Raw genomic sequence first — 16,168 nt, 5'->3', positions numbered from 1 at the left:
TATGAACCTTCCCTGAGAAAAAGACCATATTGCTCTTACTGTGGCAGCTTCTGGTGAGACAAAACGGAGGCAAGCAAGAAGCCTGTAAACAGAGGAAAGTCTACTTAATTCTAGGATTGAAATCTAATGATTCCAAGAATTGTACAGATGTTTCTAAGTGAGTATGAGCAAGCACAAAGTGAGGGGCTCTCCTTTTACAATCCTATTTCAGGTGTGAAAGGTGGTGAACTTTTAATACGTTTCACTACTCCTTCATCCAGATCAATCAAGTGCTGGGAAGTGCCCACATTTCTTATATGTTGGTGGGGGATCCATCAGGACAACTCCTGATTTTGTTAACTGGATTTTGTGTCGCCCCCTTATTTATTGAGTCCCTGTGTCCCTGCTTTTCCTACTCATTTTGGTGGGGCACCTACTTTTTCATTTACCCATTGTGTGTGCAAACTTTGTTCAGTGAAGAAGTCTTTTACATTGAATTGCTATGGAGAAGATTCAAGCCGACTTCTTTTACATTTGACTTGGCGCTAAGCTAAAATGACCGATAAACCTCTGTACTGCAGCACTCCCTGGACTCTGCTGCTCAAGATTGGAGGTGAGGACTCGCATGTTTGAGTGTACTCCCATTTCAGTCAGGCCCCTTGCCTATATCTCTTGAAGTGCTGTCAACCCCAGGCAGCTGTGTATCTTGGCCTGTAGTCTAATATGATTAAAAGTGTTCTTCCTTTCCACGTCCTCAAAGTGTCAGTGATACAATATGGCTTTCTTTCAAACTTATAGGATATCTGGCCAAAGATGAGGACATCATTCCTGTACCTTTCCTAGTTGGGTGCAGGAGGAAATTTCAGCAGGTGCAGCATTTAATACAAGCCTGTATTAATGTGCCTCTTGAATTTGCTCCACAACTTTTAAAGATACAAGAACTGTGTACTCTTTTTTTTCAACCTGTCACCCTACAAATTGACCTTTCGTTATTAGCCTTTTCATACGGCAGCTTAATTTAATTCCAGCTGTGACCACATTCACAACAGATAACTCAATTTCCTTCCATTCCTCTCTCGTTACATTGGCCTCATCTTGGGCTCAGTTTTCTACAGAATGATTTCGTTTGGATTTTAATCCAAAAGGAGGAAAGGGACCCCTCTGTTTTTCTTATCAAAAATCAATAGTAGTGTGCTATATAGAGTACGATATGGCACTGGATAAATAATAAAGTAATAGCATGTGTGAGAAAAGGCTAGATTAGGTTCTTTTCTCCCTGACATGCCAGTGTTGTTTGTAGAGGAAAGGTGTTGCCGTTTGCATGCAGTTCTGGCTGGGGAACAATCCAGCTCATGTTGCAGTATGTGGTTCAGCTTATTTGTGCCAACAAGAGAGAGAGACCAGCACGGTGGTGGCACGACCACACGATTGAAAAAAAAATGCAGATGCTTTACGATAACTGAAGTTGGTATGGGACAGATATAAGATAACCATATGACAACCAAAGTTACACAGAATCCATTTTCCCCATCTTAGTATTCAGAAAAACCTGCCATTATTAAATCTTGCCCTGCAGCAAAACTCTGAAAGAAACAGAAGTCTTCCTCCCTTTTGGAATATGGTCAGCCTGCCTCCGATTTAAACGTATTGGAACAAGATGCCTGTTTACATAACCAGCAATCTGGAGTTCAACAAGTCTCTTTCTGAATTGCTGTGTAAATATTTTTTTAAAAAAAATCACTCCTCTTCATTCTTAGTCTGGGAAATGCTGTTGACTTGCTTGCTCTATCCCTAAAGCATTAGCAAGAAAACTAGAAATACCTGGGGTAGGGGTGGGGAGGACATTTTGTAAAATAAATTCCTGACTGGCTGCTGGCTTCTTTTGATACAAATGACTGCACGAAGGCATGTAATAACAGTGGGTAATACAGTTCCAACTAAACAATTCCTTATTCGGGACCATTCAGGAGTCACTGGAGTTTGCTGCTTTGTTATAAATTAGCTCATTATTTATGTTGTTCTTGTCTGTATGTTATTTTTATACACCTATTCCTTGGCATCATTTTCATATTCTGCCCCAGATTTCATTTCCTGAAACGGGACTGAGGTAAACACACAAACGCATGCGTGCGCGCACACACACACACAAAATTTCACTATTTCATTTTCCCATTGGAACCTGTGGCATGATGTCCTTCACCTGTTATCATGTTTATAGGTATAACCCCAAGATGCTCCACCTGTGCATTATGTACTTCCCTGTTTTTCCCCACAAGCCACTTCATTCTCAGCAGCGTTCAGTGTTCTGAATTTTTACCAGGTTCTGACTTTGCGGTCTTGTGCGTTGCCAGAGGAATTGCAAGATGTTCTTAATTCCTGATGCACTGACATAAAATCAAGTTTCTCCCATGACTTGATGCTGAAAAAAACATTTTCATATACATGAAAACATTTTTTTAAAAATTGACTACGGCATGAGCTAGTGCTTTCATAACATTTAAGGGACCAGTTCTTGGATAGATTTGGAAAATGGAGTAGATATACATGTGGAAACTCTTCTACAGATGTTGCCCACTAAAAGATGGATGAGGGAAGGAAGGAACAATTTGTCTACAGATGACAGCTTCAGCAGTGCTTTTGCATACCTCTGCTTCTATTCTATTTTACATGCTACAGGTTGCCATGGTTTCCAGCAGTTTGAAAACGTTGCCATGAACCTTAGGCTCAGGTGCCTACTCATCCCCTCAGATATAGATAGTAGGGAGATCAGGGCTTCCACTGTCCATTTAATGCTAATTATAATTTCCCAAGAGATCAGACCTGGAGGCACTACTTGGCCACAATTCCCTGTTGACTGCTTCCAAATTCAAGTTTTTCTCTGCTGAATTAGTCAATTGGGCTTTTTAAAGTGAATCTGGCTTGTGGCTTGGCTAGGAAGGGAGGCCACCTGAAACTCTTATGCTTATTAAGAGTGTGGACATGAGCTACAAATTAAATTGCTGGGGGAGGGGGGGGGAAGCTTCCTGCCTTGTGCCCAATCCTCAGTTTCAGGCATCCACTTCAGCCTGGAGTGCAGAGATGATAGGTGTCAAGCTTGATCTCCTTTAGTGTCTGTTTTGACCTTTTCAATTTCAGTTTGCCAAGGTGTTTCCAAGGGAGGTCTGTGAAAGAATCTATCATTCTTACTTGGTGATGAACTCATGCATAGTAGGAATGAGTGTACTTTCGGAGAGGTGCTGTATAGAAAAGGTAGAGATTTCTGCACCAGGATATGAGGTGAAACATGGTTGGGCAGCCTTATTTTTCATAGCATTATCTGTGACACAGAAGCTTGAAAAGTATCTCCCTGTGCCATCCTATCCCTTTGACAAAATATGTGACTAGATCAGAATATTTTTAGGTTACAATTGTTCCCGTAAAGCTGGGACTCCCTCTAGTACTATAATCAGAGAACCCACTGACCTTCCATGTTTCAACTGTCCTAAACTTGTTCAGACACAAACCAGAACAGAGGCAGATAACTGGCAGTTTTGAATAGTGGAGTGGTGGGGTGAGGTTCTCTTGAGAATACTTGGTTGAAATTTTATTAGTACGACTTTGAATCACCATTTTTCAAATTTCTCAAAAAGATTAAATATATCAACAAGTTAAGGGTCACTGCATCTTATGTTCTTGTCAGTGAAACTTGGAACACTCAATCAGGCTGCGGGGCAGCTGTTTTTCTTTGGCATCTTGTTTCTAACCTAAAACAGAGATGGGCAGGCTTTGGGAGGTTCAGTGGCCTGCCCTTGGGACATGCAGGGGGGCACTAAAGCAGCAGCAGCAACAAAATGCCTTTAGAAAAGCGAAACTGAGAGCAACCAACGTCTGCCTCAACTTTTGTAAAATGGGGGTTTAAAACCTTTTTTAAAATGGAAATTGGGGTGGGCCACAACTTGATTAGAATGAGAATTGCCAGGTACTTTAAACACAGAGAGGGAACTTAAATGCAGATTCCATACGAAACATTCCAGCTTTACCAAAACTTTGTCACCACCTGAAAATTCTGGCTTTTAGACAACGTTGCCTTTCACATAACAGTCATTTGAAAAAGAAAGTAGACCCTCCTTGAATTCTATAGTTTTACATATCAGGACATAATAGAAAATCATCTGGTCCTTAGCAGGTCTGAAAGTTGCGTAAATACAACCTCAGAGGAACAAATACTGTGTCATGATTTAACAAAATTAAAGCCAAAATGGAGAAGCTGTGTGAAAAACTAAGTACTGTACACCTTATGATTCAATAGCTTGTAGAACCAGCTTTAGGAGCAATAACTTGAAGTAATCATTTTCTTTATGACTTTATCAGTCACTCACATCATTGTGGAGGAATTTTGGCCAACTTTTCTTTAAAACATTGCTTCAGGTCACTAAGGTTTGTTTATGCACAGCTCTCTTAAGGTCCCGTCACAACATTTCAGTTAGGTTGAGGTCTGGATTTTGACTAGGCCATTGCAACACCTTGATTCTTTTTTTTTTTCCCAGCCATTCTATTGTAGATTTACTGGTGTGTTTGGGATCACTGTCCTGTTGCATGTCTCAATTTCGGCCAAGCTTTAGCTATTAGACAGATGGCCTTACATTTAACTCTAGAATATTTTGCTATACAGAAGAGTTCATGGTTGACTCAATGGCTGAAGGTGCCCAGGTCGTGTGGCTGCAAAACAAACCCAAATAATCACCCCTCCACCACCATGCTTGACAGCTGGTGTGGGGTGTTTGTGCTGATATGCTGTGTTTGCTCTTCACCAAACATGGGGCTGTGTGTTATGGCCAAACACTGCCACTTTGGTCTTGTCTTTCCAAAGGACATTGCTCCAGAAGTCCTGTGGTGTGTTCAGATGCAAGTCTGCAAACCTAAGCCGTACTGCCATGTAGTTTTTAGAGAAGAGGCTTTCTCCTGGCAACCCTTCCAAACAAACCATACTTGTTCTTTTGTTAATTGTACTGTCACGAATGTTCACATTTCACATGCTAACTGAGGACTGTAGAGTCTAAGATGTAATTCTTGCATGGAGTTTTTTCCCCCCAGTTTCTCTGAGCATTGTACAATCTGACCTTGGGGTGATTTTGCTTGGATGTCTACTCTTGGGAAGATAGGTTTTGAATGTCTTGAATGTTTTCCACTTGTGAGTAATCTTTCTCAGTGTGCAATGATGGCCTTTACATTGTTTGGAAAAGGCCTTATAACCCTTCCCAGATTGACGAGCAGCAACACTTGCTTCTCTATGATAGTTGATTATGTGGTTCCTCTTTGGCATTGTGTTAACACACATCTGAATGCTCTACACCAGCTACTGCTAAAACTGGCTTTTATAGAGGTGGTCACACTTGGTGATGATCATTTCTCAAGGGCATTTTGTTAGCAAAATGCCCTTGAGAACTGGCTGCTACGTAGTCTCTTCATTCCTATGGAAGCAGTAAGGGTGTGCTTTGTTTTTTACGCATTGCTTCTCCATTTTTGGCTTTATTTTTGTAAAAATAAATCATGATACAGTGTAATACATTATGTGTTGTTCATCTGTGGTTGCATTTACCTAATTTTCTGGACAGCAGTGGGCCAAACAGATTTATTTATTTAAAATATTTTTACTCCACCTTTCTCCTTAAAAAGGATCCAAGGCAGGTTGCATCATTAAAATACAGTGTTTAAAGCTAACAACAGTGAGCATACAAATACTAAACAAAAGCTACATCAAAACACATTCAAAGCAGTAAGGTGCAACAATACATTTAAGAACCACACTCAGACTGCCAGTCACTAAGGAAAAGCCCGTCTGATGAGAAAGGTGTTTCCTTGCCTGCGGAAGGACACCAAAGCCTAGCTTCCTGTGTGAGGCAGTTTCAGAGCCTGGGAGCAGCAACAGAGAAGGTCTTCTCCCATGTACCCACCAAAAACACCTGGGAAGGTGGTGGGATCAAGAGAAAAGCCTCTTCTGATTATCTTAATACCCGGCAGGCTCATAAAGGGAGAGGCAGTCTTTGAGATAGCTTGCGGCCAGGCTATTTAGAGCTTTAAAGGTTAGAACCCAGCCTTTTGAATTCTGCCCTGAAATGGATCAGCAGCCGATGGAGCTGCTGTAACAGAGGGGTTATGCAACCCCTACAACCAGCCCCAGTTCGCAAACTGGCTGCCGCATTTTGGACCCTCCGAAATTTCCAGACAGAGCCTCCCTATATCCAATGTGACCTTGCCAGTGGGATGGGAAATGCACCCTGTCTTGAAGGCTCTGCTTGGCCCACTCCAGATTTAAGGCCTTCAGTACTTTGGGCTTCGCTTTGCCCACCTTGCTATAAAAGCTTATCCCAAAGAGAGCCAATATGATGGAGAAATCTATTGTACAAGCTTGGTTTATTTATTATGAGGGCTATTACTTTCCTGGATATAAAGCTGAAGCTGCTCCACTTTTTCTTTCTCCTTTGTTGGGGGCTGGATGTCCTCATGGCTAGATCTTGACTTTGGATGCAACAGCTTTCAACAAGGATGTTGTGCTAAACCCAAAGCAGTCCTTACGTATGTATCTTCAGACAGTTTCCTTGAATTTTTTCCTTGCCTTTCTTTCCCCATTTATTTTATCGAATGGTCAGCTATAACAATGTGTACTTTCCCCCCCTCATTACGTAACCAAAAACATTCTAGTTTTCTGCATTTTATTAGTTTTATGATTTCTTGGTTTTCATGCATTTGTTTTGGCACTTTTTTTTTTTGGCTCAGCTTCTTGATCCAAGAAAGTCTAAGCAAAGAAAACAACAACCTCAGTTTGGCTTCTGAGAGAGACCTGAGAAGAGGCCCCCAAACAGACTCCTACTCTGCCTCCAGTGCACTGTTCGGCCTGAGGAGACACAGTTTTGGCAGAACCAAAGCAATGACCTTATGTGATGCTGTTTTTGTATTGTTGTTCCTATAGGAGGAATAAGGATCCTGGTCTTTTTTTTCTTGCTTGATCCCATGTTCTCTCTCTAATAAACTGCTCATGTTGTAGAGTTAACCATTTCCTCCACCCCTTGCCTAAGATGCGCTGGTTGAGTTCTGAGGTGGCAAAACAGGTTGGACTCCTTCAGCCTGCAGCTCAGGAAAATATTATTTGCACTTTCTCATATGAACTTCCTGCAAGTAGAAATCTATGACTAGAGATAGAATGAGCCTAACCTAGTCCTCTCCTGGCTTTGCTAATTCTTCTGCTTGCCATGGATTATTAGATTTTAACCCCACCCCTGTATAATATAATGGGGCACATTCAGAACGGCTTAATCTTAAATCTTAATCTGGGAGGGGGTTTGTCCCCATTTGATGAACTGCAGGGCCAGGTTGATTCTTCTGATGATCAGATGACCTGATCACTAGAGTAAACCAATCCATCCCAGAGCACCCCTACCTGCACATTTTTGAGCACCTGTCAAGGCTTCTACTTTTTTGATGTGGGTAGGTGCACTCTAGTTTGGTCCCTTTCCGGCTAAAGTGATCAATGGGAATGGACCAAAATAGAGCCTTGCAGATGCTAAAGCTCCTTCCACTGTCAGTTTCCAGTATCATGAAGTGGCATATTAAGCAAGCCACTTCAGGATATCAACAAATTGAACATTTCCCCTGCTGCTCTGCAGAGGAGCAGAAGTGAAATTATTATTTTGCCTCTGCTAGACTGTCACTAATATGCTGAAAGATTAAATTTTACAATTTTTTCCCTTTTTGTGCTGATTGAAACTAGCAGCTGCAAGTAGTTTCTTGATGGGCACTATACACAAGTCAAAAGAGATATATTTTAAAACTTAGTCTAAGTGATCCAGTGCATCAGTGATGGTATAGCAAAGGCAAAATAATGATAATTTCACTGCACAGTACTTGAAATTGAAGTGGAGAGAGACAGACTAAATAGGGTTGATTGTGCTTGATATGCCATTTGGATGCGAGAATTGCACCAAATGCCGTATCATTCCTCCCCCACATCTCAGATGACCCTGTTTTGACTACACCGGCCCACTCCAAAAGGGCCAGTGTGATTGCAGCCTTACTTCCAGTTTGAAATAATATCGTTCATTCTACTACAAAGAATTTATGTTACCTCATTTGTTAATTGTTTATTTGATAGCAAAAGAAGTTGTGTAATCCATGTGTAGGAACAAAATTCTTAGCTGAATAAATACCTTTATTAGATTGCTGAAAATTTGTGAGGTCATTCATTCATTCATTCATTCATTCATTCATTCATTCATTCTCAAAGAAGCTCAAAATAGTTCACAAGATTCTGTCCTCCATTTTATACCAAATCACAGCGATCCACAGAGATAAATACAGCTAACATTATATTGCATGTGGAGATCCAGTCTCCAAGGATAGGTACTGGGCACTTTGGACCACGATTAATCAACAGGGCTGGCCCTCCCATTAGGCAGAGTGAGGTAACTGTTTTAGGCAGCAAGTGTTGGAAAGGTGGGGAGGGTGACCAATTAAATGTTGGAAGGCAGAGTTGTGTGTACAGGGCAACAGTTACATCAATGGATCTCAACATTGTGTCCCCAGAAGCTCTTCGACTACAGCTCCCAGAAATCCTGCCCAGCACAGCTAGTGGTGAAAGCTTCCGGGAGTTTTAGCCAAAGCATATCTGGGGACCAAAGGCTGAGAACCATTGACCTATGGTGTTCTGCTGCCTTGAGGTGTAACTGAAGATTATAATAATGTGTGGATGCTATCTTGTCCTTAACTTCAGGCAGAAAAACATCTGCAGAGATGTAACACCAGAGTTAGGGAAATGCTGAAAAAAAAGAGCAAAAATACACCACCTCGTATTGCTTACAGCACTTTCCGGGCAGTTTACATTTCAAATATGCAGGTTACACATTGCCCCTCCCCCCCACAAACTGAGTTGTTGGGGGAAGGATAATTTCCCAACCTTGGAAGGATGGAAGGATGGAAGACTGAGTGAGCCCTGAGCCAACTATGTAGGATTGAACCCCAGGTCATGGGCAGAGTTTGGCTGCAGTACATTAGTTTAACCGCTGCCCCACGAAGCTCAGTGCTCTCTTCAATATCTACATTATTCTCTGGACCAAAATTGCAAGGTGACTTTGCAGAGGCTTACGTAGTACCTTTTTTATGGGGAAAATGGGGTACCACCCACTTTTCCACCTTGCAACGGTGAACCTTTTCCATGCCAAAACTTGGTAGCAGAATACCATGGTTTTTGTAAGCCATAGGACAGACTATCCAGTTATATCTAATGCAAGAAAGAATGAAAGAAAGAGAGAAAGAAAAGGAGGGGGTTGACTGTTGTTTCATAAGTAAAAGTCTGCTAGACTCTTTGTTACACAATAGCAGAGCTTGCCAGACAGACATGGGGACATATACTGTATAAGCTTCATAGTCTTATTTTTAGATATTTGTTTGGGAAATACATAGAGACAGTTCAGTTCACATCCCATGCAGTGGGCAATTGTAAAGAATCTCTTATACAAATGGCTTCTTGTTATATAGTATTTTATCAGGCTGACGATCTTTTGCAGGACCACAGTGGAATTTCAATATATTAGTGACCTTTATTTGATGGCATACATTCCTTAGGCTTCACCAGTGATGATGTTCATCAGCTTTTCCCTCAGTGTCTCTTGGCTTTTCTATTAAGAAAGAAAGAAAACACACAATAAAGACTCTGCAGATGAATATGGGCTGAAGTCAAAATAAATTGCTTAACCCTTCTTTGAGCTGCTGGGTAAACAGCAGTGACACTTCAGGTGCAGTTCTCAGTATTTTCCTCAAATATGGATTTATATTTTTATGCTCAGGAAGGTAATATTTAATAAATATTCAGAAGATGCCATTTCCAATCACATTTGAATACATCCGATCATTGAATCAACAATTGTGATTGGGTCCCCCTACCTTTCTGATTTATTTGTTTGGTTTGATTTTATTATGCTAAGCTGATTCTTAAACAGGAACATTTCCATGTATTACCTCTGAAAGAAAAATGTTCCTAGGTAGCAAATACATTTCTATCTTCCTCCACCCCTGATTAATATTCCAAGTTCCACAGCATACAGTACATTAGGACAGTCATTAATAAAAGGAATAATATAGTTGTATAAATGCACATTATTCATGAGGTGTAGAATTTTAGGTGTCTGGTATTCACTAGTAAATTGCTGAATGCAGTCGCCCTATTAAAACCCATAGATATACTATTGTATCCAAATAATAGAGCTTCATATTCTTTACATTTGTATGCTGGAGGATACTTCTGTACATAATTAACCCCTTTCCTTCAATGCTTCCTAAACTTTGTAACAAAATGTTACAGTACCTTCTACCAGAATTCCCTATTCCATTTCCTTTTCTCCTGCAACCCCCCCCCCCCCCCGGTTATTGAGCCTGCTCAGTTGCTCAGTCTTCTGTTTCAGGTCTCCACACACCCATGTTTTCCCCATAAGTTTTTGCTTTGTTTTATTATTGTGATTTCTTATTGTGATTATTATTGTCAGGAGAAGGAAAACTCCGATTTCAAACCTCCACTGCCTTGTGGCTATATCCACTCATGGAAATAGCTTCAGGAGTTAACCTAGAGGCAAAATCCGGAGCTGGAGTCCCGGAGGCAGTTCGTGTTGTTCTGCCAACTCCTGCGATGTTGCTGGAACCAGTTGTATTAGCTCTTGCCTTTCCATTGGACCATTTCAGCAATGTGGAGAGGGGGGATCTGCTGCTTGGGTAACAGCCTATCCTCCATATTACTTTACCCAGGCTTCATGCTCTGGAGAGGACACTCCTCGATTCGGAGCATGTTACCATAGTCTCTCGAGACTGAAGGATGCCTATGCTATGCTATGCTATGTGTCCTTTCCCAGACTGTTGACGCTTCTCTCTTGTGTGTCAGTGGTGTGATTTTGTAGGGACTGGCATTTTGACAATGATTTTGCGATTACTGTCTAGGGGAGACATGGGATATTCGTATTCGTATCACTGGGGATATGAATACAAATATTGGCACCATAGGTACCTGGGGAAATAAAACCTCTTTCCCTCCCCCTCCAGAACTGGCTGGTACACTTACCACTCGCCATGTACCATGCACAACTGTTGTCATTTACAGCACACTAATCATGGAAGTAGCCTGGCCAGCACTTCCTTGTCTCCTCGCACAGCCAACCACTCCAGTGAGGAGGTAGGATGACAAGTCTCCTTGCTCAGGTGCTGCGCAGTCAGCTCAAGGATATGAATACAACCATCCCATCTGTTGTCTAGAGTCATCAGATCTCAGGCTTTGGAACTCAGACTTAGGTCTGTTCTCTAGATCTAAGACTTTGGACCATAAATCTCCAAGCATGAGATGTTGCCAAACCGACAACCACATATTTTGGAATTCACTCTCATGGATTTGATGTTGTTACCTATAATTTGGTTTGCAAGAAGGGAGAAAGAGGGAGTATAAAGGTTGTCCCATGCTACAAGATGTTAGTTCAACTGTACAGCTGAATGATAGAGCTGCATTTATTATGCTGCATTTACAAAATCTTAAATTCAAGCCAGAAACAGATGTTCAAAATAGTCCATAACTGGAAAAGGGAGATTTTTAACTAATATGAGCATTGCAGTGCAATCTCTCCTCACCTCTGACAGTATTCAAGGTTTTAACATGGTATTTCTTTTGAAGTCTGATTTCTCAAACACACCCCAACCATCTCTCCATGATGTTAACAAGCTTTCTGCTTCAATTACAGAGTATCTCTGACATCTGTTTCCAACCTGAGATCTTTCTGGATTTCTAGTGTTTCACCTAGGCTGCTGTGGATTTCATTCAGAGAAGTGACAATGGTTACAAGAAAATATAATCTTTGTTAGTAAGAACGGTGAACATTTCACTGTGTTTGTTTTATTTTGTTTTTGTTAATTTGGGTCTCCCTTTTTTTGCTAAGGGATTTTCCAAAATATCTCCAATTTCTTTGTAAATTTGATATTGAACAAAAATCAATTATGGGGAAAAGTGAAACAGATTTACCCATTCATGCAGAGGGTTTTGTGCACTCTTAAAAATCTGGTTTTGGCACACGCGTGCGCATGCACACGTGCGTGTGCATGTGCGCGCCCACACACACACACACACAGAGCACATTTGTGGTGCTGGGTTAGGGTCGTCACCTCATGTGCCTGTGTCTGTCTCCATGTGTATGTGTGAGAGAGGGGCTCTTTATCTCTGAACTGTTGCATGACAGGCAGGAGCGCCCTTCTGTACATGTGGTTCCTGTACCTGTAAAATGCAGCCATTGCTGATGATTAACAATTGAATTTAGTCACCATTGTTTAAATAGGTCCTTACCTAAATTCACACATTTCACACAGGAAACTTGATGTTCAAACAATGGCAAATGTGGGGAAAGCAAAACTGATCAATCTTCAATGATGGATAATTTTAGTGGCATACTAGAGAATGGCAACATTTAGACACAAGCCATGCATCCACACAGGATAATGAGCCCACAACATCCAGTCCCCCCCCCCACCAGTCGTGCTGCATCAGTTTTGATAACTATGTATGTTATGGCTGGCATTCAGTCCGTCTGGCATCACATGGAGTGAGCTTTTCTGTTCCTGCCTTCCGAAGCAAGGCCAGTGATCTGAACCCCAAAAGCCATCTTTTTGATTCTTCCATGTGAGACAGCCACTGCCTCCCTCTGTTTCTTCTCCTGTTACTAAAACCCCTGATGTTGCAACTTCCTCCCTGTCATCATAAATTACACAGAAACCAGCAGCAGGCTTGGTGCCTTGAAAAAGCTCTGGATGCTCTGGAAGTTCAGCGGCCAGCAGATCGGTGGTGCAGCAGCACGGTAGAGATAGCAAATACATTTCACAGAGATTATTGCTCCCTGAAGTCCCCTCCCCCATCATTGCATGGTCTGTAGGCCCACTATGGAATGAACTAAATGAGGAACAGCATTTGACTCTTGCAATGGTATGTATGCTTCTGGTTTACAAAGTGAATAGGAGAAAACATTGTCCTTCAAAAGCTAATAATATAGAAATAATCATATGGGGGTCATTTGTGGGCAGAAGTGTGGCCATGCTCTCATACTTTTGAGCTCCAACCCAGATCCATTTAGTAGCAGCGGGGAACCAAACGAGATGTGATATTGTTCACACAATCAAGGGCTGAATTGTTTGAGGGGGTGCATAAACAGGTGTGGGTGAGTGGAGGTCCAGATAGTGGTGTAGTAGGGTCAAGGCTCACAAAGTCAAAGTGCCAAGAATTTTTGATTAGTAGACATGACGGCCTTGTCTGTGATGTCCAAGCACTTTCTCTTCCCTTGAACTTATCTGTAATAAGTGCATTTGAGAGAAAGTGGCCTCTTCCCAACAATGCTATATTATGGTTGTTGTGGGTTTTTCAGGCTCTTTGGCTGTGTTCTGACGTTTGTTCTTCCTAGTGCTGTCCTCTGAAGATGCCGGCCACAGAGACTGGCGAAACATTAGGAAGAACAACCTTCAAAACATGGCCAAAGAGCCTGAAAAACCCACAACAACCATTAAATCCCGGCCGTGAAAGCCTTCGCAAATACAGTGCTATATTACCGCAGAAAAGTATGCGTGTTCTTTTAGACTGGCTAGTCCACTGTTGACTTGCAGCAGCTCTCCAGTTTCTGAAGCAAAGACCTTTCTCATCACTCGTTATCTCTTTTCTGATCCTTTTACCTGGAGCCAAAACAAGGCTGCCTCTAGATTCATATACAGACTGCCTCTGTTCTTCATTTCTCTGAAGAGACCTGTCAATAGATGTGCAGAACTGGTGGCAGTGTGAGTGGCACAAATAAATCAAATTTCAGTTCTGATCTTTGGGGATGTGCATGCCAGGGAAGTCAGAAGAAGCAGTTCAGTCCTAGATACTAATGCCAGTCATACGATGGACAGTGTGTGTGTGATAGTGGAGTCATACTCTGGAACGATACTCTCCAGTTCCATGCCTGCCACCATGCATTTGGAACATTGTTTTATTTATTTATAGGTCACCTTTCTCACGATAAGGGAGCCCGAGGTGACTATTTATACAGCAGCAACAGTGACATCAGAATCGGTCACAGCTGGTCTTTTCTCCCTGGCACCCCACCCTCTCTGATGCTATTGGTGAAACAATGGCTTGGAATGGGAGCTTCACGGTGATAAAGTAGGCTTTTCCCTTCCTGAAAGCTGCTGTAGGAAACAACAACAACAAAATGTGAGGCTTGGAAGGAACAACAGGTTTACCAGGCTCAAACTTGCACTCACCCTGTGGAAGCAGTTACAGTGAAGGAATTAATCAATGCTCACCTAACTTGCTGAGCCAAGACTATGGGAGGACAACATGATGGCCTCTCTGCTGCCATATACAGCAGCAAGTGGGACTGGCACTTGTATGGTTTTTCAGTGCTGGCTATGGAATGGCAATCTCTACTTTACTCAAAGGCACCGAGTTACCTTAAAAAGCAGGAGGACAAACTAAGGGGCACACAGTTTTCTCTTTCAGAAGAGAACTGCCTTACTTTTGCCCAGTGGTAGGGCCCACTTTGAATGGCAGGATGTATGCAGGCAGTTAAGTTGCTAGTATGACCTTTCCTGGTGCAAAAGTCCAACCTGAGGAACTGTTTAGAAGAAACATTTCTGGGTCATTCAGATACACCTCGAGCAATACCAGCAAGTAAGTACAACAAGGAAGATTCAGGAAACAGGAAACATGGTTTCATGAACAGATCGAAAATCGCACTCACATGGGTTTGAAGCAGTTAGGATCGGGGAGGGGGGGGGACAGTTTAGAGATCTTGCTTCAGTTTAAAGTTTCAAGACCTTGCAGGCTTGAAGGTATGTTTCACAACTTCCCCATTTCCTCCTTTGTGTGCAGCTGGTGCAAAGTCTCTGACCCTTGCATAAGTTTTACTGTCTAGACTCTGGTCAACAAAGATGTATATCCAGAGATGGATTTGTTGTTATAGCAAACATCTGTGATAACATCTTCGGAACTGGGTGGTTTATTGCCCATCTGACAAGGTCCTGTTTGCAGATGACAAATGCGAATGCCATAAAAGGGAGGCATCTCAAATCTATGGGAAACAGGAAAGAGGGCATGTGGACATAACAGAAAGATTAATTTTGCATGTGGTTTCTTGTTTTTGTGGCAAGTCTTAGCAGATGTCTTGCTGATGTTTTCTTCACCTCGCTGTTCTACCACTGGCATTGTTTCTCCCCCCTCCTGGTGCCCAAGCAGAGAAGCATTCATTGGGATGGAGAAGAAATGGCAAAGCTGCTCTTCATTCAGACCATGTTTGTGCCATCTGCTCTGCATCTATTCAAATCCTATCCGAGGAAAGCACTGGCGTCCTTTTTCTTTTCTTCAGCTGTTGTTTTCAAATGTTTCTCACTTGGATTTCCAGTGAAATAACCCTGTCAGTGCTGAAAAAGAAACATTTTATGTGGGTGGCTGTTGTTCGGTGTAGAAATTTAAGAAAGCCATTGTCCACTGTCATGAATATGTGACTGATTAATGCTGTGCCCAGCCTAATGAAGACTCATGTCAGTCAAAAGCTAGTTTCCATATATGAATTTTCAGAGGACTAATAAAGGTGCCATCTGCATTTGTTTCTGGACTGTGTACAAGGACCACATGGTTCTCCCTCCTCCTTTTTTTTCTGGAACTGTGGAAGATACCCTGAATAGCCAGCCAGGGTACCATCTATAACTAAACATGGACATTTAACTTTGCTGAAGCAGGGCTGCAAACTCAGAGCAATGCCTCCACGACTAGGTAATGCTGTTAATTTGGTTGCAATTGGCTCATCTAGGTAAAGATTCCCTTTGACATTTTTAGTCCAGTCATGTCCGACTCTAGGGGGCGGTGCTCATCCCATTTTCAAGTCGTAGAGCCAGCGTTTGTCTGAAGACAGTTTCTGTTGCCACGTGGCCAGTGTGACTAGGGAACGCCGTTTTACCTTCCCACCGAGGTGGTACCTATTTATCTACTTGCATTTGCATGCTTTCTAACTGCTAGGTTGCCGAGTTGCTGGGACAAAGCGATGGAAGCTCACTCCATTGCGTGGATTCGATCTTACGACTGCTGGTCTTCTGACCCTGCAGCACAGGCTTCTGCGGTTTAGCCCACAGCGCCACCACGTAAACTAATTGTTACCCCAACGTCTCTGAT

This window comes from Pogona vitticeps, chromosome 4, assembly GCF_051106095.1.
Source record: "Pogona vitticeps strain Pit_001003342236 chromosome 4, PviZW2.1, whole genome shotgun sequence".
In the NCBI taxonomy this organism is placed as follows: Eukaryota; Metazoa; Chordata; class Lepidosauria; order Squamata; family Agamidae; genus Pogona; species Pogona vitticeps.
Note: the sequence above shows the minus strand (reverse complement) of the source record.